Source organism: Ovis canadensis, chromosome 23, assembly GCF_042477335.2.
Source record: "Ovis canadensis isolate MfBH-ARS-UI-01 breed Bighorn chromosome 23, ARS-UI_OviCan_v2, whole genome shotgun sequence".
Taxonomy (NCBI): Eukaryota; Metazoa; Chordata; class Mammalia; order Artiodactyla; family Bovidae; genus Ovis; species Ovis canadensis.
In genome coordinates this window covers 27,794,358-27,818,151 of record NC_091267.1, presented here as the reverse complement: position 1 = coordinate 27,818,151, position 23,794 = coordinate 27,794,358, and positions in this window count along the sequence as shown.

The following is a 23,794-nucleotide window of genomic DNA, read 5'->3' as shown; positions in this document are numbered from 1 at the left end:
AGATGGCAGGATGGCATCACTGACTCAGTGGATGTGAGTCTGAGTGATCTCCAGGAGTTGGTGATGGACAGGGAGGCCTGGTGTGCTGCGACTCATGGGGTCGCAAAGAGTTGGACACAACTGAGCAAATGAACTGAACTGAACTGCACTCCTGTATCTTATGAACATAGAATAAAACAGAGTATTTATTCACAAGTATGAGGGGGTGGGGAGCATTGAGCAAGGCAGGCAGAACTAGTAAAGAGCTACAAAGTTTTATCCAAGGTCAACTTTGCCTATTATTACTAGAGCTGGAAATAAAAGTCAGAACTCACCCTTCTTTTTCTTGTCCTGTGCCCATTGGACCAAACTGCTCTCTATCAATAGGCAGACTGTTATGATGGATTCACATTCTACCTAGTATCAATAAAAACAAAAATCAAGTTTTAATCAAAACACATAACCAAGATCTACATTTCTCTTGGCCACAATAAATCTTCCCCAAAGGAAGCGGGCTAAAATTCTTTACATTTAAAAAATGAGCTCCGCTGGGACTCCAAATTCCAGTTCGATTTTTGAGCCAAGGCATTCTTTTTCTTTATCATGCACTTGGTGCTGTAGTGTGATAAGGGCCCCATGCAGACCATAAAACTAATTTATCATCTGTAAGGTGTACAAAGAAAATGGTAGCTGCCTACTTGTCTGCTTGACATATGAGGTCATTTTTGCCGCTAGCTTTCTAATACTGAGCAATTTTATCAGCTATTTATATACATTAATTGTGGGTACCCATATGCTCAATGTTGTATTTAATAATGCATTGCATTGAATATGCATTCCTTAAGTTTTAGCATGCAGCAAGCATCTTGCATTTAACTATTTGGTTTGCCTATTAAAGCCCATTATTCAGCTATGCCATGTTACCTTCTCTTTCAACTGAATTTATGTTTCTTCAAATCTGGCTTACCCTGCTGAAACCCACTGAACTGGACAAGGCCACCTCACATGTCCCAAGGGCTCCAAGCAAAAACAAGCAGAGGAAGTTCCATGGTCTACTTCATAATACTCAAGCAAAAGGATTATTTGATGAATCCCTTTCCCCAAAGAACAGCAGCATATTCACGCTTCACAGTGTAAATATAAATACAGTTCTCAGGCAACAGAGACATGGGATGGTAGATAAAGTGTGAAAAATACCATGGCAAACAGCTATGCCAGAGTGATTTCCTAACTAGCAAGAGGGAATCAGTTCAAACATCCAGAGCAATCCCAACCCCTGTTTTCCAAGCTCTCCCCAATTTTGCCCCCAGAAAAGAAAACAAAGTCATATTAGTTGGATCCTTGACTGACTGATTGCTTTAGCTTGCTAGAAAAACGTATTTCCTAGTAAGGAGAAAAGAAGCCCAGAATATCACTCACCCTCAGAGATATCTTCCCACAAGCTCACATGTCATAAGTGTTAACACTTGCATCATAAAATTAACTGCTGTCGGACAAGAACTTAAATGACCCTGATCAAAGACAAACAATTTCTATGGGTATAATAATCTATAAAGTATTATCCCTTAAATGCTTTGGTTCGGAATAAATTTTCAGAGTAGCTTTTGTTACCCAGAAGAACAAAGGAAAGGTATAGTTTTGATCCCAGAAAAAAAAAAAATCAAGGAAGCAAAACCCAAGTAAAATGCAGCAGATGAAGGACCAGTCTAGGCAAAGTCAGCATCAATGCCCAGGAGCTGAGGTGGACAGGTGGCCAAAGAGAAGGGAAGGTCCTGACCTGGCAGTATGGATGGGGGACAGTCACATTATTTTTTTTTACCCAAGCCTGTGATCTGCATCTATTTCTTTCAGATATTTGGCATTTAAGTGTGTTCAGAATTCTTGACACATCTAGGTAACTTGAAACAACACAGCAAGGAAATCAAAAATCATTCCTAAAAGAAATCAACCCTGAATATTCATTGGAAGGACTGATGCTGAAGCTGAAGCTCCAATATTTTAGTCACCTGATGTGAAGAGTCAACTAATTGGAAAAGGTCCTGATGCTGGGAAAGACTGAGGGCAGGAGAAGAAGAGGGTGACAGAGAATGGCATGGTTGGATGGCATTAGAGATTCAATGGACATGAGTTAGAGCAAATTCTGGGAGATGGTGAAGGACAGGAAATCCTGACGTGTTGCAGTCCATAGGGTTGCAAAGAGTCAGACATGACTGAGCAACTGAACAACAAAAGTCCAGAATACATAAAGACCTTCTACAATTTAACAACAACAAAAGGAAATAACTCAGTTGGAAGATGGGCAAAGGATTTAAAGAGACATTTTCTCAAAAATATGGGCTTCCCTGGTGGCTTAGAGGTTAAAGCATCTGCCTGGAATGCAAGAGACCTGGGTTCAATCCCTGGGTGGGGAAGATTCCCTGGAGAAGGAAAACAGCAACCCACTTCAGTACTCTTGCCTGGAGAATCCCATGGAGGGAGGAGTCTGGTAGGCTACAGTCCATGGGGTCCCAAAGAGTCGGACATGACTGGGCGACTTCACTTTCACTTTTTCAAAAATATGCAATCAATAAGTACATGATAAAATGCTCAATATAATGAATTATTAGAGAAATGCAAATCAAAATCACAATGAAATACCACTTCACACCCATTAGGATCTCTTTTATTATAAAACAAGCAAAAGTAGAAAATAATGTGTGGTTGAGGATATAAAGGAATTGGAACTCTTGCACACTGTTGGTGAAAAGGTAAGCAACAGCCTCTGTGGAAAGAAAATAGCTTGGCAGTTCTTCACAAAAATTAAGCAAAAAATCATCAAATGATTCAGCAATTCCACTTCCAGGTATATATCCAAAAAAATCAAAATCAGAGACATTTGTACACTCAAGTTCATTACAGTGCTATTCACAATGGCCAAAAAGTGGAAGCAACCTTAGCGTCCATCAGTAGATGAATAAACAAACAAATTGTGATGTATCCATACCATGGAATGTTATTCAATCTTAAAAAGGAAGGAAAACTGGCAATTGCTATAACATGAATGAATCTGAAGAAATTATGCTCGGTGAAAGAAGCCAGACACAAAAGAACAAATGCTACATGATTCCACTTTTTTGAGGTACATAGACTAATCAAGTTCATAGAAACAGAGAGTAAAATGGTGGTTACCAGAAGTTAGAGAGAGGGGAAAGGGGGAGTTTGTGTTTAATGAATACAGAGTTTCCACTAGGGAGGTTGAAACATTTCTGGGAATGTATGGTAGTGACTGGGCTTCCCTGGTGGTGCTAGTGGTAAAGAACCTGCCTACAAATGCAGGAGATATAAGAGACAAGGGTTTGATCTCTGGGTTAGGAAAATCCCCAGAGGAGGCACAGAAACCCACTGCAGTATTCTTGCCTGGAGAAACCATGGACAGAAAAGCCTGGTGGGCTACATTCCATAGAGCTGACGCAACTGAAACAACTTAGCATGCACATGATTGTTGCACAGCATTGTGAATGTATTTAATGCCACAGGACTGTATATTTTTAAGTGGTTAAAATAGTAAAGTTCTACATTTCACCACACACACACAAAAAATGATAATATAAGGGAGATCATCTAGGAATGAGACTCACAGACCTTAGCTGTGAATCACTTCCAGTGTCTCCGTAGTGCGAAGTCAAAAACAATAACCATTTAACACATGAATCACTTTAGCAGACACTATAAATTTTATGGTTCAGATAAAAATACTGAATCACAAAAAGGCTAAGTAATCTGTCCAAGGTCTTCTGCAGTTCCCAATTCCTATGCCAGCAACCTCTCCAGGAAATCTATAGAAACATTGCCAAGAATACTGTGCACACACTCCGGTTCCCTTGTGTGCCTGATCATGAAACCTTCCACAATAGCCTAATACCTTCCCTATTTCAAGTCCCTGTCCTTTCCTTCTTTTCCCACTTTCTACTGAGCAGACTTACTCAGATGTATGATCCTTGTCTAATTGTTTTGCCTTTGCCCCATCTTTCTCTTTAGACTTATTTTGAGCACTGTGCCTTCTGGTCTGTTTTATGTAATTATGATAGCTACAGGCTGAGGAGAATTCTTGCTCAATGAATTCATGATTCCATTGACTCTGAACACTGATGCCCTTCCAACATGTTCCTAGAAGAGATGGAAAAATAGACGTCCATTTGCTTCAGAAAAACACTTCATTCTCCAGCTTATTGTCATTATATTCCACTCAATGCCATACAGAGCCATAGTGGAGCCTGAGGTAAAAGAAAATATCTGTAATACTGTTCCTGCCTTATATTACAATGTTGATATTTTGTTCATCACTAATTTTTGCATTGATTTTGACTTTTCAAAATATTGCACAAAAGTATGACTATCTTGATTCTTGGGGTTTTTTGTGTGCTAAGGTGCTTCAGTTGTGGCTGACTCTCTGTGACCCTATGGATTGTAACCCACCAGGCTCCTCTATCCATGGGATTCTCCAGACAAGAATACTGAGTTGCCATATTCTCCACCAGGTTTCTTCCCAAACCAAGGATCAAATCCGAGTCTCCTGCAGCTCCTGCATTGCAGGTGGATTCTTTACTGCTGAGCTACCGGGAATGGCACCTCACCCTAAAGTGAAGAGTGAAACTGAAAGTCGCTCAGTGGTATCTGACTCTTTGTGAGCCCTTGGACTATCCAGGGGATCTTCCCAACCCAAGGATCGAACTCAAGTCTCCTGCATTGCAGGCAGATTCTTTACCAACTGAGCCACAAGGGAGGCCCAGGAACAGTGGAGTGGGTAGCCTATCTTCTCCAGGGGATCTTCCCTTCCCAGGAATGGAACCAGAGTCTCCCACACTGGAGGTGGATTCTTTACCAATGGAGCCACCAGAGAAACCCACCTCTCCCTAAACCTGACCCTAAATCTCTTCGTGACAAAAAAAAAAAAAAAGAAAGAAAGAGAAAAGATAAAGGAAAAACAGAAAATCAGAAGCTGCCTTCTCTGAATCAGCTACTAAAGTAAAGTAGGGAAGTCAGATGCCAGTCAAGTGTTTTAGGGATAAAAGACGTGAGAAGGATCAGCTATCACCCTAAGTATTAATAGAAAAGAGCCCAGAGTAAATGTCTTTCATGTACCTTTTTGACAAGATCGTTTCAACCTAAAATCAAAAGCTTATATTTAAACACCATAAATTGCATATCTATGAAAAATGAAGTCCCTACAGGCTAACTTTCTGCATTTTTGTTCTCTTTAAAGAAAGTGTTAGAGCAATTTGGACTGTCTTCTTAAAAGATTTTTATTGTTTGTGATAGGTAGCAGGAAGCTATCAACTGAATATGTAGCCAACAGGTCAGAAAGAAGCAATGCTGCTTGACTGCTAAATATGTCAGTTCTGTCTTCAACTGACCAGAGGCCCGTCCATGGGTCTTTATCTTTATGTCTATGTGTGTATGTGTGTGTATTTTGCATTTCTTACCCCAGGCTTTGTTTATCAGCTTGCAGCCAAACAACCTGAAATAGCTTTGTTTTCTAAGCATTATAGAGCTTTTCTCTTTGACTATGATATCTGTCCAGAGACCTGGCAGAACATCCTCCCACTTGATGACAATGGGATAAGCAAGTCTGCTCTCCCCTTTCCAGGGGATGCATTTGGAATCAGCTTGAGGATGCTCTGGTCAGATCTCAATGTGCAGGGCTGTTGGGAGAGGAAAACTGTCTCTTCCTTCCTCAGGCAAGGCAAATGCCATCACACTGCAGGCTCAGTGGGAGAGTGGAGATAATGAGGTGTTTTGAAACAGCAGACATCGTCAGAAAGACAGAAATTGGGAAAAGGAGGAATGGAACACAAAATGGGTCTCGGTTTGGGTTAAGCAAGGGAGATGAGACAAAGAAGTGCGTTATGAATTATTTACCACTGGATATAGTTTAGTTTTGATCCGAGTCCTAATTGTGAGTTGTCTTGGTGTGCATGAGCTGAAATAAAAAAGAGTTGCCAACTCTTCTGACTGTGTATTCCCCTGGACACACATATACACTGATGTTCTTTAAAGGTTACACAAAGGCCAAGTTTAGATTCACTTATGAAGTGTATAATTCAACAGGTACTGGGATATGACCCACCAATAAATATCTTTCTCATCATGGGATAAAGAGAATAAAGCAAAGAGAATTCTATCATTGGAGATGAATTAATTTGGGTTAATTATTGTCTTCTCACTTGGTCATTTTAATTTAAAAGAAAAAGTATTCAAAGCAAAAGGTAGCATTTATTAGGTGCACATTGAAGTATCTCCAAAAGGCTATTATATTAAGTCTTTAATATTTAAAAAGTCCATACATCCTCATTTATCCAAGCCAGTCTTGGATTATGCCTATTGTCCTGAAATAATTAATAGTAACCTCTTTCATGCTTAAAATTTATATAAAATAATAAATTGTATTCACTCTATAAAAATCATACTTTCATCCGTTAGTTTGCTATCCTCAGTAACGGAAGAGACCCTGGAGAAACGACAACAGTGGGCCTTTGGTTACATAGATGTGCTGGCAAGAGAAAATTAATAAGTGAGAACTAAAGGTAAAGTCACCTATTTTATAATTTTGCTTCAGTCTTGGTCTGATCTGGGATATTTATTCTACCCCTGCCTGGTTCCCAGCCCTTCCCTCATCACACATAAAATGTAATGTAGTACCTCCCCCATCTTGTTACAACCACTCTATTAATTAAAATCAACCAAGAAAAAGCATGCAAGAGCTACACAATACACATGTGCAGAAGACTGTGTATATAATCTGCTAAGCAGAAACCTCTGAAGGGTACAAAAGGCCAAAATGGCCACCCCTTCTGCTAGCAGAAGAGGAGTTAGAGAGAAAAAGGGAAAAAAAAAAAAAAAGCTGAAAAACTCAGAGACTCAGTAATAGTTCCACAAGGAATGAAAAGTTGCTCTTGGCATTCGTTCAGCCAGTGTTAATAAAGCAGCTCTCAGAGCAAACTTAACTTCCCCTAGACACTTCCCTTGCCCTTTAGACTAGGTCAGGTACTCCTGCAAGTTTTTCCATAATACTTCAGAGTTTCATTCTTATAACCCTTGCCACACTTTCATGGTGTTATGCTGTTATTTTTAAATTTCCCATCCTTCAGCTGAAATATAAAGCTCAAGATCATTAAAAATATTTCACATGACAGACAGTGGTCAAAGTGCACGTGTGCATGCTCAGTCGCTTCAGCTGCGTCCAACCTTTGCAGCCCGATGTACTGTAGCCCGCCAGACTCCTCTGTCCATGGGATTCTCCAGGCAAGAATACTGGAGTTGGTTGCCATGCCCTCCTCCAGGGGATCTTCCTGATTCAGGGATGGAACCCATGTCTCTTATCTCTTATGTCTCCTGTATTGGCAAGGTGGGTTCTTTACCACTAGTGACACCTGGGAAGCCCAGTGATCAAAGTATTTTGTAGTAATTCAATGAATCTTCCAGGTCTTCTCATTAGTGATTTCTTTCTTCTGATTAAAACAAACAAAAACAGACTCAAGCAGATTTCTCCAGGTCATACTTTTCTAAGAGGTAGAATTACTTTAGTATTTGAATTCAGATCATGTTTGAATCACTACGCCACTATATCACCTGCTTTAGAGAACAGAAATCAAGTTTTCCTATTTTGGGCCTCTGTTGTTCAAAAACTAGAAAAGATGCTTTCACCATAGTTAAGACACATAATATTTCTAAAATGTATGAATTAATGACTATGTTTTATATGCCAAGCACTATGGAAGATACCATTCCAAAAGAGCCAAATAAGTCTCCTTGGGCACATCTCCTGCCTTGAGAAACTCAAGCCCCGATGAAATAGGCAACACCTAGTCAGTACAGTGAAGACTCAGAGTGGACGCTTTTCATCTTTGTTTCACATATTTTAAGTTCAATAATCTTGTTGTTAACCATAAAATAGGTTATTCTGATTGAGCTCAAATTTAATGTGGTGTTTTAATGAAAGTATTATGATAGAAAAAATTTAGGAGAATCACAAGAATGTGCTAGACTCAAAAGTCATGAATTGTTTTCATTGATGTCACAGTATAAATGCTGAAGAAAAATTGTTATACTGCTTTTCATTCCTCTTAAAGATGATGCATTTTCCTTCAATAGCAGCCCAGTGAGCAGACAGAGCTGTGGACAAGAATAATTGGGAACAGCTCTGGGGAGAATATGGAACAAGGCTAGATAGGTCAGAATGAATGATATACTGTGATACTCATTTTATGCTGTGATTTTAAAATTACATGTTATGTTTTAAGGTTTTTTAAAATTCTAACTTTTAATGAATACCTAGAAAGGCGTTATAACACATGAGAATGAAAGAAATCACATATAAGAACACGAGAACCATCAGTTTGGGGAACTTGGAGAAGAAAAGGCTGACTGCAGTCAATAGTAAAGAATTGTGGGTGAGAAAATGAAAGGATAAGATAATGCTGGGGTTAAATGAATTAGAAATGAGAAGTCACCCTTAGAGTTCGTCTGTGGGAAAGTGTTTTATATTATGATAAATAGCTATTCTTTCCATTAATACAGAAATTTTTCTAGTTATAAACATGCCTAAAATTATGTACTATGCCTTAAATCTTCTGTTGCTTGCCAATACTCTAAGATGAATTCTCAACAGTTAAAAATGTCTTTCAGTTTCCCCAAATCTCCAGCTTCATGCCAAATCTATCTCCACCACACTGACACCATGATGACTGACATTGGTTTTGATTTGACATTTCAACTGTTGAAATACACAGGCACACTCACCCACACTCACATACACAGAACCTTCAACTTGAGATTTGATTGGCATCAGTCATTTTATAACTTGTCTCTTGGGGATTGGACCAATGGACCTTTTTAAAGCTTGCCTATTGAACTGATCCTTCTGATCTAGACGCATAATTCATACTTGCTAATCTTCTTCGGATCCTTCCTTACTCTTAACAAGCCTGTCAGTTTTTCCTCCACTGAAATATTTTCCTGTAGGTAAAAGATGATTTAAAATGTTATTTCTAATGTCTCTTCTTGATTTTTGTGAGAAAAAAAATCATATAAATGCATCAAAGAAGTAATTATTCCAACCTGATTAGTTAATTTCCCCAAAGGAATATAGACATCACTATGCTTGTGAATTGCATTTTAAAGGTACATAAGGCTTCAATAACACTCAGTAATCAACCTCATAAAATTTTAGATTTGAAAAGTTCCTTAAAGTTTAATACAACCTTCTGTCTAGTAAAAGTATCTCCATGTTGTCTCTCAAATAATTAGTCCCTGTTTGAACATTTTCTGTTAATAAAAGTTATTTTGAAGGCCAATCCCATTTGAAGTAACTCCATCTCTTGAAAGTTCTTCCTTACTTAATATTGAATCAACCTCCCCCTACTCGCTAGTTTTGTCATCTGGAGCCACATAAAGTCCTATCTTACTTTCATATGATAGCTCATTGCTGAACTAAGCTGGACGCCTACAACTCCAGATACACATATCTTCCTCATCCTGAACCTCAGGACAATCTCACCCGCTGCTATTCTTTATCACCTCTCACATTTCCCATAATCACCCCACAATGTCCACCGTGGAAGGTTCTGTGATCATGCTTGTAAGTTCTTTCAGAATAAGAACTTTTGCTATCTTCTTGTCTAATTTCCTCTTTTTCTTGCAATATGATCTTCATTTTTTTCAGTTTGAAAATCATTTTCTAAATGAAAGCAAAGCATTCCCTGAACAGAAAATAAAATAGCCGCTTATTGAAAGCCTGATGTGTGTCAGGCACTGTACAAAAGGTAAGGATGGGAAAGACATAAGATGGTAGAAACACAATACCCTCAAGAAATTGCAGTCTACTGGTGGAAAGAGACAGTTTATACATATATATATATATATTCAAAATGTATATGCTATTCTTACAAATGACTCAAGCAATTTATAAACATACAGAACTACATGATTTCTGTCCAGTGAAAAAGGAGATATTCTCTGTCAGGTGAAGGCACAAAGGTAACATATAAAAAGTCACAATACTAGGAACTATAAATCACAATTTTTATAATAGCTAAACTGTATGTACATCTTTGATGTACAGTAATAATGACCTCTTCATATATGGTTCCAAATCTCTACCCATCTCAGGATATAATTTATCCCATAAGCTTCTGACAGGATGTTTCCTGTACACAGTTCTCCCAAACCAAAATCCATCAATGTATCCTCATTATTTAAGAGGTAAAATACAATAATATGAATTCCCCAACTATCTTTATCCTTAATTGATACTACTCCTCTACTTATGTCCTTCACTCCAGTACATTTAAGATTACAGTTTCAAAGGGTTCCAATTCTGACTTTAATCCCTTTAATCCTGGTGTGTTAAAATTGCCATGTTACTGCTTCTCTTACCACACCCACTTCTTAGGGAACTAACCTTACCCTCAGAGCCTGGAAAGTGCAGCTTGTGGCTCCAGCCCCAGGTTGAGCATCCATCCCCTGGCTGGCAATGAGACTAGATCTTATCGGAATTTACACAGTCATCAGCTGGAAGTTCTTAAACTGGGAGGTCATGTTGTCAGTTAGACTAGCCAGCAAGACAAACGGAAGGCAAGTACAGAGAAAAATTAAAGACACCAGACAGGACATGAGCAGCAGAATCTAGCTGAGTGAAGGAAGAGAAAGGCTCACACATGCATGAGCGGAAGCCAGAGGCTATATACCTCCACAAGTGATTGAGAGAGGAGCCTCTGTTCATATCTTGGCTATTCCAGTCCTTTTGTGGTTGCCTGAGCAGGACCTAGTTTTGTGAACTTTCTCAGCTGCAATAGTGCCTGCTATGTCCTTTCAATAAAATTACTTTATACCTGAGCCAGAGTTAGTGGGCTTCAGTTCCTTGCAGTAAAGTAATCCTTGACTAAAACACACTTATAGGCTCTACTCACATTTCTCTTGGAGTCCAGCTTGCCCTTGATCATTTGACACCAGCACAGCTTCCAAAATTTTGTGCAGGAGAAAAGCATGTAAGTATGATTAAACAAATGGTAATGTGCTGATTTTTAAAAATTTTATTCAGTGCTCAAAGTTAAACAAATAAAGAAAGAGAGCTGCATGTTAGTTTCTTTGCATAATAAGGATGTGGAAGTGTTTAAAACTAGAGCTTGATAAAAAGGGGCGAAAATGAAGTCAAGGGATTTGTGTACTTTATCCTTGAAAAAAATTAAAAAGCAAGATACTGTCTGAGTGTTATGATATGTGGTAGCATAAAATCTTGAGCTACAGAAAGAAGTTTCAGAGTACACCACACTTAACTGTAGAAATAACTGATCCACATGGATAACAAGAGTCCTAAACCAGTGGATACTTTTCTTGTTGACTGTACTGTTTTACTACAAAGTTCCCATTAGACTGCCAAGTTGAGAGCCATCATGACCTAGAAGAGAGGACACAGTGGAACAAGTAAGGAAAAGAAATAGAACTTTTTTACCAAAAAAAAAAAAAAAATCAGTCTTATAAGGTCCTCTGATTATTTTGTTTAACACTTATGCCTTTCCAAGCAAAAATCCTTATACACACACTTATCAGGGAGAAAAATATATTTTAATAAAAATATATTTTAATAAAAAGAATGGGACAGTAAGAGTCAGTCTCATTCCCATCTGTTAGACAAAAACACTTACATGGCCTCTACCAACAAGTTGAAATAAGAATAAAATGTGAATATGGGGGAATTTTGCATTTTTTTAAATTGCCTTTAAAAAGGCTCTATGCATGTAATATACTATTAAGTGTTAGTTGCAAATTTCTCTTAGTTTGCAAACTGGAAGGAATAAGGAATAAAATAATATGCTTCCCCTATTTCCTTTAGAAGTTTGAAAAGTAGTAATTATAAAACTTCAGATGAATCCAAAGTTTGTTCTTCCATAACCTTTTCATTGCATCCTGCCTCTTTGAATGTCAATGAGTATATTCAAAATTATTCCTGTCAATTATAAAGGTTCTAATCTTTGCATTGATTTTTACATGCACAGACCAATAGCAGGAGATGACCCAATAATTAATATTGGGAAACTGAATTGCTTTTTTTCCCTAGGCATTTAGCCTTAGCTATAGAAATATTTCTCTTTTATCAATACTATGTTTTTATATTTATCCCATTTTGTGTCTGAGACAAATTCTCTCATATAACACCACATTGGTTTTAACTCATCAAATAGAGGTTGAAACCTACTGCAATTTTTTAAACAAGGCGGATCCTTATGCAGTTATATCTAAAATATCATATGCAAATAGATTTTAAGTATAAAGTACATTCTTCATCCATAGATTCTTTCTCATATATTCTCTAACATTGGTGTAATTTCCTCCAAAGGCTTTTTTTTGATGAGTAGCTCTGTGTGTCCAACACTGTGTGAAGCACTGCAGAAATAAAAATTAACAAGAAATTGTCTCTTTGGTGACTTCACAATCCATTGAGTGGAGAGAGACAGGCATAAGGAACCCGTCATGATCTGTACCATAGATGGAACACCAAATGCAGTAGTTAGTTCTCTTTCAAAATGCGGTGGGGCAGGCTCACTCTGACTTAGATAATGCTTTTCTTCCCAAACTCATTCAGTGACTTGACATTGGGATCTCAAAATTTACTATGGTGAGAATATTTACACCATGGAAATAGGCAAATGAACAAAACAAAAATCCCCCTTCCTAAGGAACCATTTGTTAAACATTTACCCACACCACTGTCATTAAACCTTCCCAGGAGATTCTTTTTAATTTATAGAATGATGGGGCTGAATCAGGGGAGCTAACTGTAAAAATCCATCACTATATTGTGTGCCACAACACAGGGCTTCCCTGATAGTTCAGATGGCAAAAATCTACCTGCAATGCAGGAGACCCAGGATCTATCTCTGAGTTGGGATGATCCCCTGGAGAAGGGCATGGCAACCCACTCCAGTATTCTTGCCTGAAGAACTCCATGGACAGAGGAGCTTTGATGGGCTACAGTCCATGGGTCACAAAGAGTCAGACATGACTGAAGTGGCTTAGCACACCTCACGTGCGACCACAACACAACCAAGGAAAGGCTTTTATAAACTGTATTTGTTTTTATGTATAATTCTTTAACAATTGCTATACAAGGTCAGTTGTTTGGAAGAATGGAACTTTGCTAATTTTAATTATTTGGACAGTGATCAAACTGGCCAAGAAGCAGTAATAGCTGGCCATTTAAATGAACAAATCAAGACAATAACTACACACCAACTAGATAATTTTTGTCATTAATTTATATTCCAGTATTTTCAAAGGATAAGAAAAATATCTCCTAGTGCTTTGGGGTTTCATGCTATCATAGAAGTTTGAAATGTGTAGGGAATTATCACAAAATAATCCTCAGGGATAATACTTTTTCTTTGAATAGCCATGGTCGGATAGTTAAAAAACTGACTGACAGTTCAAATACAGATGAACTCTTCATTAGAACAGAAAATAAAATACAGGCCAACAGATGACAAAACTGAGCTTACCACGGGTCAAAAGTCACAAGAGTTTCACATACAACTTATCAGTGACCACTATGAAGAAACTTCTCATGTTGATCTGGTTCTCTCTCCTTAGAGAGCTTCAGCCTGTGATCTTACCCAGGCCACAAAGTTTTTTATTACTTTTTTTATTGTTACAGAATATAGGGTCAGTAGAAGAAACCTCAAAAAGATAAGGAAAAAGAAGTAAAGAAAATAGAAATATAAGCTTGTTATTTAAAATAATCCCTAATAATGTAATTTGTGTGTATATATATGTATGTATATGCCTATATATTTTTATATTTATATATGTGTGTGTATATATATACATAATATAACATGGGAGACCAAGGTTTGATCCCTGGATTTGAAAGATACCTTGGAGAACGGAATGGCTACCCACTCCAATATTCTGGCCTGAAGAATTCCATGGACTGTATAATTCATGGGGTCGCAAAGAGTTGAACACGACTGAGCGACTTTCACTTTTACTTTATATTTTATAGATAGAGATAATATAGTCAAATTTGAAACTTCTTTTGTAAATTGTATGCATATTTCCATGTTATTACACATTATTCCTTATATTAGAAATGTAAGTTGTTTCCAATTTTTTCCTATAATAATATAAAGATGACCATCCATAAAGTTAATCTTTACACATGCATATTGAGCATACAATTATTTCTTTAGGTCAAATTCTTTAAAATGACAGATTGAGGTCAAAGGGTAAAAAAAAAAATCTAAATGTTGACAAATATTGACAAATTTTTATTCCATTAAGAGTTGTATCAATTTTACCTACATCACAATGTATGAGTACCATTTTCCTATATCCTCACCAAAATTACAACTTATTTTAAATATTGTTTCTTGTAATAATTGAAAAATCTTACCTTTCTTTCATTTAAATTCCTTTTAAGCATAAATTCGGTTAAACAAGTTTTCATAAGCTCACCAGTCACTTTCAAGTGTAAGTTCTTTGTGAATTTCCCATCCATATTTTTTGACCAAAATTTTTTGATGAAGGTAGTATCTTTCTATATAGCAAGCAAAAGAATTATTCTAACTACTTAGAAATATTTTCTCAATGTGACATGAGAACAAATTTTAGGGTCCATATTATTTTGATGGTACTTTCCTTATGATATTTACCTTTTATAAACAAATTCATTTATTTTTTATTGTCTACAGAATTAATTCATCCTCTCAACTTACAAATGTATAAAAAATAATAATAATGATAATAGTGATTATGATAATTATAAATAATAAAGCACAAGCTGTAATCAAGATTGCAAGGAGAAATATCAATAACCCCAGATACGCAAATAACACCACCCGTATGGCAGAAACTGATGAGGAACTAAAGAGCCTTTTGATGAAAGAGAAAGAGGAGAGCAAAAATGTTGGCTTAAAACTCAACATTCAGAAAACTAAGCTCACGACATCCAGTCCTGTCACTTCATGGTAAATAGATGGGAAAACAATGGAAACAGTGACAGACTTTATTTTCTTCAACTCCAAAATCACTGCAGATGGTGACTATAGCCATGAAATTAAAAGATGCTTGCTCCTTGGAAGAAAAGCTATGCCAAACCTAGACAGCATATTAAAAAGCAGAGACATTACTTAGCTGACAAAGGTCCATCTAGTCAAGGCTATGTCTTTCCATTAGTCATGTATGGATGTGAAAGTTGGACCATAAAGAAAACTGAACACCAAAATGATGCTTTTGAACTGTGTTGTTGGAGAAGACTCTTGAGAGTCCCTTGGACTGCAAAGAGATCAAACCAGTCAATCCTAAAGAAAATCAGTCCTGAATATTCATTGGAATTACTGATGCTGAAGCTGAAGCTCCAATACTTTGGCCATCTGATGCAATGAACTGACTCATTGGAAAAGACCCTGATGCTGGGAAAGATTGAAGGTGGGAGGAGAAGGGGACGAGAGAGGATGAGATAGTTGGATGGCATCACCAACTTGATGGACATGAGCTTGAGCAAGCTCCAGGAATTGGTGATGGACAGGGAAGCCTGATATGCTGCAGTTGATGGGATCTCAAAGAGCTGGACATAACTGAGCAACTGAACTCTATTATTATACAATTTTATACAACATGTAGGGCTTATAGGACATTACAAAGTACAGGTATAAATCACTTAGCAGTGTTGTACTCCATATGTAAGTTGCTATATATTATAGGAGTCATTACAAACCAAATTTTAATATACTTAAAAGAAAAATTAAAATTATTTCACAATGATAACATAATGTAACAATCAGTTAATGATTGTTAATGTGTCTTAGGTAATAAACAAAAGTTTAAGATTTCTAACTACTATCGTCTTATTTCTAAAGATAAGACTTAATGACTTAACTATGTTTAAGACTGTGAAAATTTAGTTATGGGACTAGCATAAAATTTGTCCTCCCCTGCCTTTGCTATAACTACCTTATGAAAATTGATTACAATAAGCGATTATTTGCTCGCATCTGTTTTTGTGACTCATGAGCAAGAGATTTCCCTTAGCTGATGATAACACATCATAACTGCTCCAGATACATTGTTCAAAGGAAGTTATATCAGTTTAAGTTTCCACAGAGGACAAGCTAATCATATAAATAAATTATACATGGGTACAGGAAATTGCATAAAACTGGACAAATTGAGTTTAAGAGAAGAAAACATAATTGTGTAATTTTAGGAAGGAATAAATATTGACCAAAATGCACATTTTTACAAGCAATTGTGTCTCTGATCAGCAACAAACATGTTTCTTGATCAATATTTGTAGTTTGATTCATTTCCTGCCATATAGAACTTGATGGGCTCGTCAATATACATGAAGGTTTAAAAAATGAAAGAGAGAAGATTGCTTCTAAAATAAGTTTTTTTCCTAGAAGTTTCTCCTTTTTTTCCCATATACTTCTTTTTTTTTTTTAATATTGGTATTTTCATTCCTGTATTTGTGTATTTTTTTTTTAGTTTTTTATTTTTTACATTTTAAAATCTTTAATTCTTACATGCATTCCCAAACATGAACCCCCCTCCCACCACCCTCCCCATAACATCTTTCTGGGTCATCCCCATGCACCAGCCCCAAGCATGCTGCATCCTGCGTCAGACATAGACTGGCGATTCAATTCTTACATGATAGTATACATGTTAGAATGTCATTCTCCCAAATCATCCCACCCTCTCCCTCTCCCTCTGAGTCCAAAAGTCCGTTATACACATCTGTGTCTCTTTCCCTGTCTTGCATACAGGGTCGTCATTGCCATCTTCCTAAATTCCATATATATGTGTTAGTATACTGTATTGGTGTTTTTCTTTCTGGCTTACTTCACTCTGTATAATCGGCTCCAGTTTCATCCATCTCATCAGAACTGATTCAAATGAATTCTTTTTAACCGCTGAGTAATACTCCATTGTGTATATGTACCACAGCTTTCTTATCCATTCATCTGCTGATGGACATCTAGGTTGTTTCCATGTCCTGGCTATTATAAACAGTGCTGCGATGAACATTGGGGTACATGTGTCTCTTTCAATTCTGGTTTCCTCGGTGTGTATGCCCAGCAGGGGGATTGCTGGGTCATAAGGTAGTTCTATTTGCAATTTTTTAAGGAATCCCCACGCTGTTCTCCATAGTGGCTGTACTAGTTTGCATTCCCACCAACAGTGTAGGAGGGTTCCCTTTTATCCACACCCTCTCCAGCATTTATTGCTTGCAGATTTTTGGATCGCAGCCATTCTGACTGGTGTGAAGTGGTACCTCATTGTGGTTTTGATTTGCATTTCTCTAATAATGAGTGATGTTGAGCATCTTTTCATGTGTTTGTTAGCCATCCGTGTGTCTTCTTTGGAACTTCTTAAATGTGTGCAGGAGCAGTAGTACAAGGGAAGGTGGGGTCTGCTGAAAGAGAGGAATGTCTTCGAGACACAGTTGAGGAATAGAAAAGCTTCTAAGATCCTGAACTTTGGTGAAAGATTTTTTTGAACTAAGAATAACATGGGTATAAGACTGAAAAACACATTATCTTGTTATAAAATGGTAATGAGTCTGAGAAATTATTGATCCAGAAGGTTTAAGGAAATTGAGGTATAGTGGGAAATGATACTAAAGGATGGTGTCATGTTTTTGAGACTCTTGAATGCAATACTATGTTCACAAGATCTTATATTTTAAAAATGGAAAGTAAAAAAAAAAAAAAAAAATAGTGAACAGAGGAACATCAACACTGCAATAGCCCATGAGTATATAGATTGTTTGCAAGTGTGAAAAGTGCAATATGGACAAGCAAATGGTCAAAGGAGAGCCAAAGAATGAACATTACACAGAAACCTCTAGACATTTTCCAAAACACAATAATCCTCAGTGACCTTTTCAAAACAAAGAATTTCAGCATTAAGGATGAACTTTATGACAAAATGCAAATCTAATTAAGAAGTGATGACTTTCAAAAGTTGTCTCCCAGCATTGTCATCTCCATCTGTGAGCCAATACCTAAGATTAGAGTTGTTTTGATGGTAAAGATTCCTTGATCAGTACGACTCTTCAAGAATGGAGTTCAGGGCCAACTAATTGGGATTCAAAGGAGAGGCTGACCACTACTGCCATCAACATACATGTGGTGACCTCTGGATCTCACGAGCACAGACATTTCTGTTTAGAACAAGGGGAAAGAGTGGAAACTCACTTAGAAGTCAGACTGTAAAAAAAAAAAAATAGTATCAATTCCTGTAGGAATAAAAAGTCAACATCAGTGGAGATTACACAAAGAAGAAAATAGAATTATTTCGGAACATTTTTTTTTAAATAGTCCCAACATATCAAACTAAAATAAGGTGATCTCTGAGCATAAGAGGTGAACCCCTAGGCAGAGATGGTTCCATAAACCAGAAAGGGATTGAAGACAGGGAATTCCACAACATCTGTCTGCATCCAACTGAGTATGAACTCAAACCTGATTTGAACAGCTGGAGAGCCACTTGCTGGATAAGACATTATTTTCTGCAACAACCTGTCCCTTCTACTAAGTGAAACGGAAAGTCTCTCAGTCCTGTCTGACTCTTTGCAACCCCATGGACTATACAGTCCATGGAATTCTCCAGGTCAGAATAGTGGAGTGGGTAGCCTTTCCCTTCTCCAGAGGATCTTCCCAACCCAGGGATCAAACCCAGGTCTCCCTCATTTCAGGAGGATTCTTCACCAGCTGAGCCACAACAGAAGCCCAAGAATACTGGAGTGGTTAGCCTATCTCTTCTCCAGCGAATCTTCCTACCCTGGAATCTAACTGGGGTCTCCTGGATTGCAGGCGGATTCTTTACCAACTGAGCTATCAAGGAAGCCCAATAACCCTTCTGCTAAGTTTATTGAAAATAATGGATGTGTAGGTGAACACTAGGGCAGCCCCCAGAGACAGATGCAAGAGGAAAGAATGAGAAGAAAAGGAAGAACTGTCAAGCATTTCTTCCTTCTGAGTAAGCAAAAAAAGAAGACAGAGCTCCTTCTTTACTTGGGACTTCTTTGCACACAAATATTTTCAAAATGAATGCTCTTTCTGTTGAGCTGTACTGGCTTTTCAGATTGTAAGAACAATTGTACTCATAAAACATTTGTAGGATATAAAGAAGTGTGGAGATAACTGAGAAAATGGCCTTTTACCCAGAAACAATCATGGTAAATATTTTGAGATATTTTCTTCCATTCTTTTAATGATACAAATATCTACAATTTCTAGCAGATTTGGAAATGTCTTGTGTTTATTTTTGTTCATTTAATAATATCATGATTATTTTCCTACATTGTTACATAATCTCCAAAATGTGAAAATAAAAATGTAGTTATATCTAATTTCATCAATTATAGTAAATATATCATTCTGGTAAAATATGTTGATATTGGGGAATACTGTGCATATGTGCTTGGGTCGGGGCAGGGTTTATCTTCTCCCATCCCTCAATTTTGCTGTGAATCTAAAACTGTTCTGACAAATAAAATTTTAATTAAAAAAATTAAGAAAGAAAGGAAAGAAAGAAGGAATGAGATGGATGAAAGAAAGAAAGCTTGCCCTATCAAATATCAAGATGTGATCACATAGTAATTAGACCATGTGATAGTAATGCATTGATAAATACACGGAAGTGCTGAAAAGAAAAGACCCATGCCTATTTGGAAATTTGATTCATGACACAGAGGGCATTACAAATCAGCAGGAAAGGATGAATTGTTTAATACATTGTTCTAAGAAAATTGATTATTCACATGAAATCAAATTCCTACCTTACATCATGAACAAAATTTTTTCTAGATGTGTTAAAGACATATATAAGTGGCAAAACTAAATCTTGGAAGATGCTATAGGAAAGTATCTGTGTTTTCTACATAGGGTAGTATTTGTTAAACAACATGCCCAAAACAGAGTTATTAAAAAAAAAAGATTATAAATTTGATTATATTAAGTTAGGCCTGTCTTCATTGAAAGATAATAGAGAACATTTATATATATTTCATATGCATACATTTATAGATATATAAGAATGTATGCAGATATATTAAATCTATATAGACATATACCTATATAGTATATAAATATATGCATATACAAATTTTTAAACAAATATATAAATGACTGAGCCTGCTTTAGCACACCCTACTTGTACTACCTCAGATATCTTTTTCTCCTTTAAGTTAAACTGAAAAATTCTTTTATTACCTTTATATACAGATAATCCTTTAATTCTGAGAATACTTGCCTGATAACTGCCCCCATCTCACTTGACCAAGTAGGTCAATCATTTGTCCTTTGTGCCACATCTATATCTTCAGTTCAGTTCAGTTCAGTCACTCAGTCGTGTCCGACTCTTTGCGACCCCATGAATCGCAGAACGCCAGGCCTCCCTGTACATCACTATCTCCCGGAGTTCACTCAGACTCACGTCCACTGAGTCCGTGATGCCATCCAGCCATCTCATCCTCTGTCGTCCCCTTTTTCTCCTGCCCCCAATCCCTCCCAGCATCAGAGTCTTTTCCAATGAGTCAACTCTTCGCATGAGGTGGCCAAGGTACTGGAGCTTCAGCTTTAGCATCATTCCTTCCAAAGAAATTCCAGGGCTGATCTCCTTCAGAATGGACTGGTTGGATCTCCTTGCAGTCCAAGGGACTCTCAAGAGTCTTCTCCAACACCACAGTTCAAAAGCATCACTTCTTCGGCGCTCAGCCTTCTTCACAGTCCAACTCTCACATCCATACATGACCACAGGAAAAACCATAGCCTTGACTAGACGGACCTTAGTCGGCAAAGTAATGCCTCTGCTTTTGAATATACTGTCTAGGTTGGTCATAACTTTTCTTCCAAGGAGTAAGTGTCTTTTAATTTCATGGCTGCAGTCACCATCTGCAGTGATTTTGGAGCCCCCCAAAATAAAGTCTGACACTGTTTTCACTGTTTCCCCATCTATTTCCCATGAAGTGATGGGACCGGATGCTATGATCTTCTTTTTCTGAATGTTGAGCTTTAAGCCAACTTTTTTGCTCTCCTCTTTCACTTTCATCAAGAGACTCCTCTTCACTTTCTGCCATAAGGGTGGTGTCATCTGCATATCTGAGGTTATTAATATTTCTCCCGGCAATCTTGATTCCAGCTTGTGTTTCTTCCAGTCCAGCGTTTCTCACACATTTCTTAATTAGAGCAGCTCCTTCATGAGTCAAACACTGTACAAGGGCTTTCTTAACATCTGCTGTTTCATTGCTTCCTCATCTCTATATTAGTGTTGCAATGCACTAGTCTCTCCTTTATAAGTGCAGACAATGAAATCAGTACAATCAACCTGTTCAAGGGGCAGAGTCATAATAAAAACTCCAGCCTGACTGTTGCTAAGGCTCTATAATTCATAGCTGTTATGCAATAGTGTGCATATTAAACTGCATCGCTTACATCAGTTTTTTGTTTGTTTAATAAAAAGGCTACCTGGTTACCTATTGCTACATAACAGATTACCCTGAAATGTACTGGTTTTTAAAATTCCATTTCATTTTATTTCATAGCTTTCTGAGCCTAGAATTCAAGAAGGGCTTAACTGGAATATTCTCCTATTCCACACTTCATGGATTGACCCCATTTGGTAGTTTTTAGCCAAGTACTCATCCAGGACAGCTCCACTAAAACGTCTAGGGTAAGTGGAAACAATTGGTAGACTGGGATCAGCTGGGACTGTTGATAAAGCACCTCTATGTGCCTCCTACATTGGTTGTTTTCAGAGAAATCAGATTTCAAAGCTACCAATTTATTAAGTCTTTCACCCAGAAGCTGGTACAGCATCACTTCTATACTATTCTAAAGAGTCCCAGATTCAAAGGGAGGAGACATAGATTATACTTCCCATGAAAGGGAATGTCAAAGAATAGGAAGTTTTCTTTAATCCACTTCATCATAGAAAATGTAAAGGACCGATTTGAAGAAAATATTAACTATGTCTAAAACCAATAAGGAACTAATATTTCTAGGACAGCACTACCCTAAGCAACTTTCTGTGATAATGGAAATAGTCTCTGCATGGTCCCATATGGTAGCTATATGGAGAAGCATGTGGCTACTGAGCATCTGAAATGTAGCTAGTGTGAACAAGGCACTGAATTTTAATTTTTAGTTAATTTAAATTCAAATAGTCACAAGCAGCTAGTTGCTACACTATTACACAACACTGCTCTATAAGATACACCTGCGAATCAAGAAGAAAGAGATAGAAGTTTCTCTCTTCTATCTTCCAGGTTCAGTCACAAATTCAGTCCAGACAGTCTCAGCAACACATTCTTCCCTCAAGGCTACATTCCTGAACCCGACTCCTAATGTGGGAACAGTGGGCAAAGCATACGTTCCAAAGATGGGGGAGGGAACTAGATGACTCAGATTGCCCAGGTCCAGCTCTGTGGTCGACTGGCAGTCACATCTCTTCATGACCTCCAAGACACAATTTTTTTTAATATTTCCTAGGGAAAGAAGCACAGCTAGGAAGGGAAGGAGGGGGGGGTGAAAGAAACTTATGCTAACTAACTGTTGACAAACGTTAACAATAATCTAAGGACTATGATTATTGCAGTCTTCTGGATGCCCCGATCTCATTTCTGTATCCCACAGTTTACACAATACCTTGTACACAGCCCGTGTTTGATAAATGCCTTCTGGAGGATTAATTAATGAGTTAATTAATACTGTTAGGAAGACCAGATGAAGAGAACTATGAGAAATTAAGTTAAAGCTACTGATAAAGAAGGGCTTGCAAAAAATACTATTGCTTTGTATTTTTCTTGGCCAGTACTACCCCAGTGCACAGGAGTTTCCAGCGGCTCCCCAGCTGTCTGTTCCACTCATTTAGGCTAGGTTGGAGGATGGTTCCGGTGGGTCTCCAAGTCTGGGGAGGCACCTGTTTGAGAAATTGGATATTTCTGAGCAATTACATCAAATTCATTAACCTTATATTGAACAGCAGCAATAGTAACTCACAGACCTCTATGGTAGGCTAAAGAATGCCCCCAAGATAGCAGATCTTATCCTGGAACCAATTAGTGTTATGTGTAAAGTTATCACAAATGTGAGTAGATTAAGGATCTTGCAACAGAGAAAGTATTGTGGATTATCCAAGTGGGACCTAAATGCAATCACATGTTATAAGGAGGCAAATGAAAATTTGACATACACATCTCTCTTCAGTGACTAAGCAGAGAGAGATTTGAAGATGGTGGCCATAAACCAAGGAATGCTAGCAGCCACTATGAGCAGGAGGTAGCAAGACATACTGACACACCGATTTTGTTCCAGTAATACTTATTTTGGACTTCTGCTTTCCAGAATTGGGGAAAATAAATTTCTGTTCTATTCTAAAATATGACCCTTTCCCCGAGGACTGTAGCACAAGATTTATATCATCTTTTAATGATTCTGCATCCCCTACACACAATCTCTCTTTATTCCTCATAGATGTCCAAAAGTATGACACTAAACACAAAACAATCAGACCATATCACATACAGTTACAAGAGAGTCACTGGTCATAGCGTAACTAGGAATTAGCCCAGCTTCATTAGCATCTGCCTTTGTCCTCAGCACACAACATCAATGCAGAAAGCCTAAAGGACAACTGTTTGATACCGCCGAGGTCATTTACTCAACAGTAAATCCATCTCCCTTTCTCTCCCAAGCCAATCCACTGATAGCACTGCAGGCTGAAATGTCTGAAGGGGAAACAGTTGACTACTCAGTTTGCAGCGCTGATGACTTAA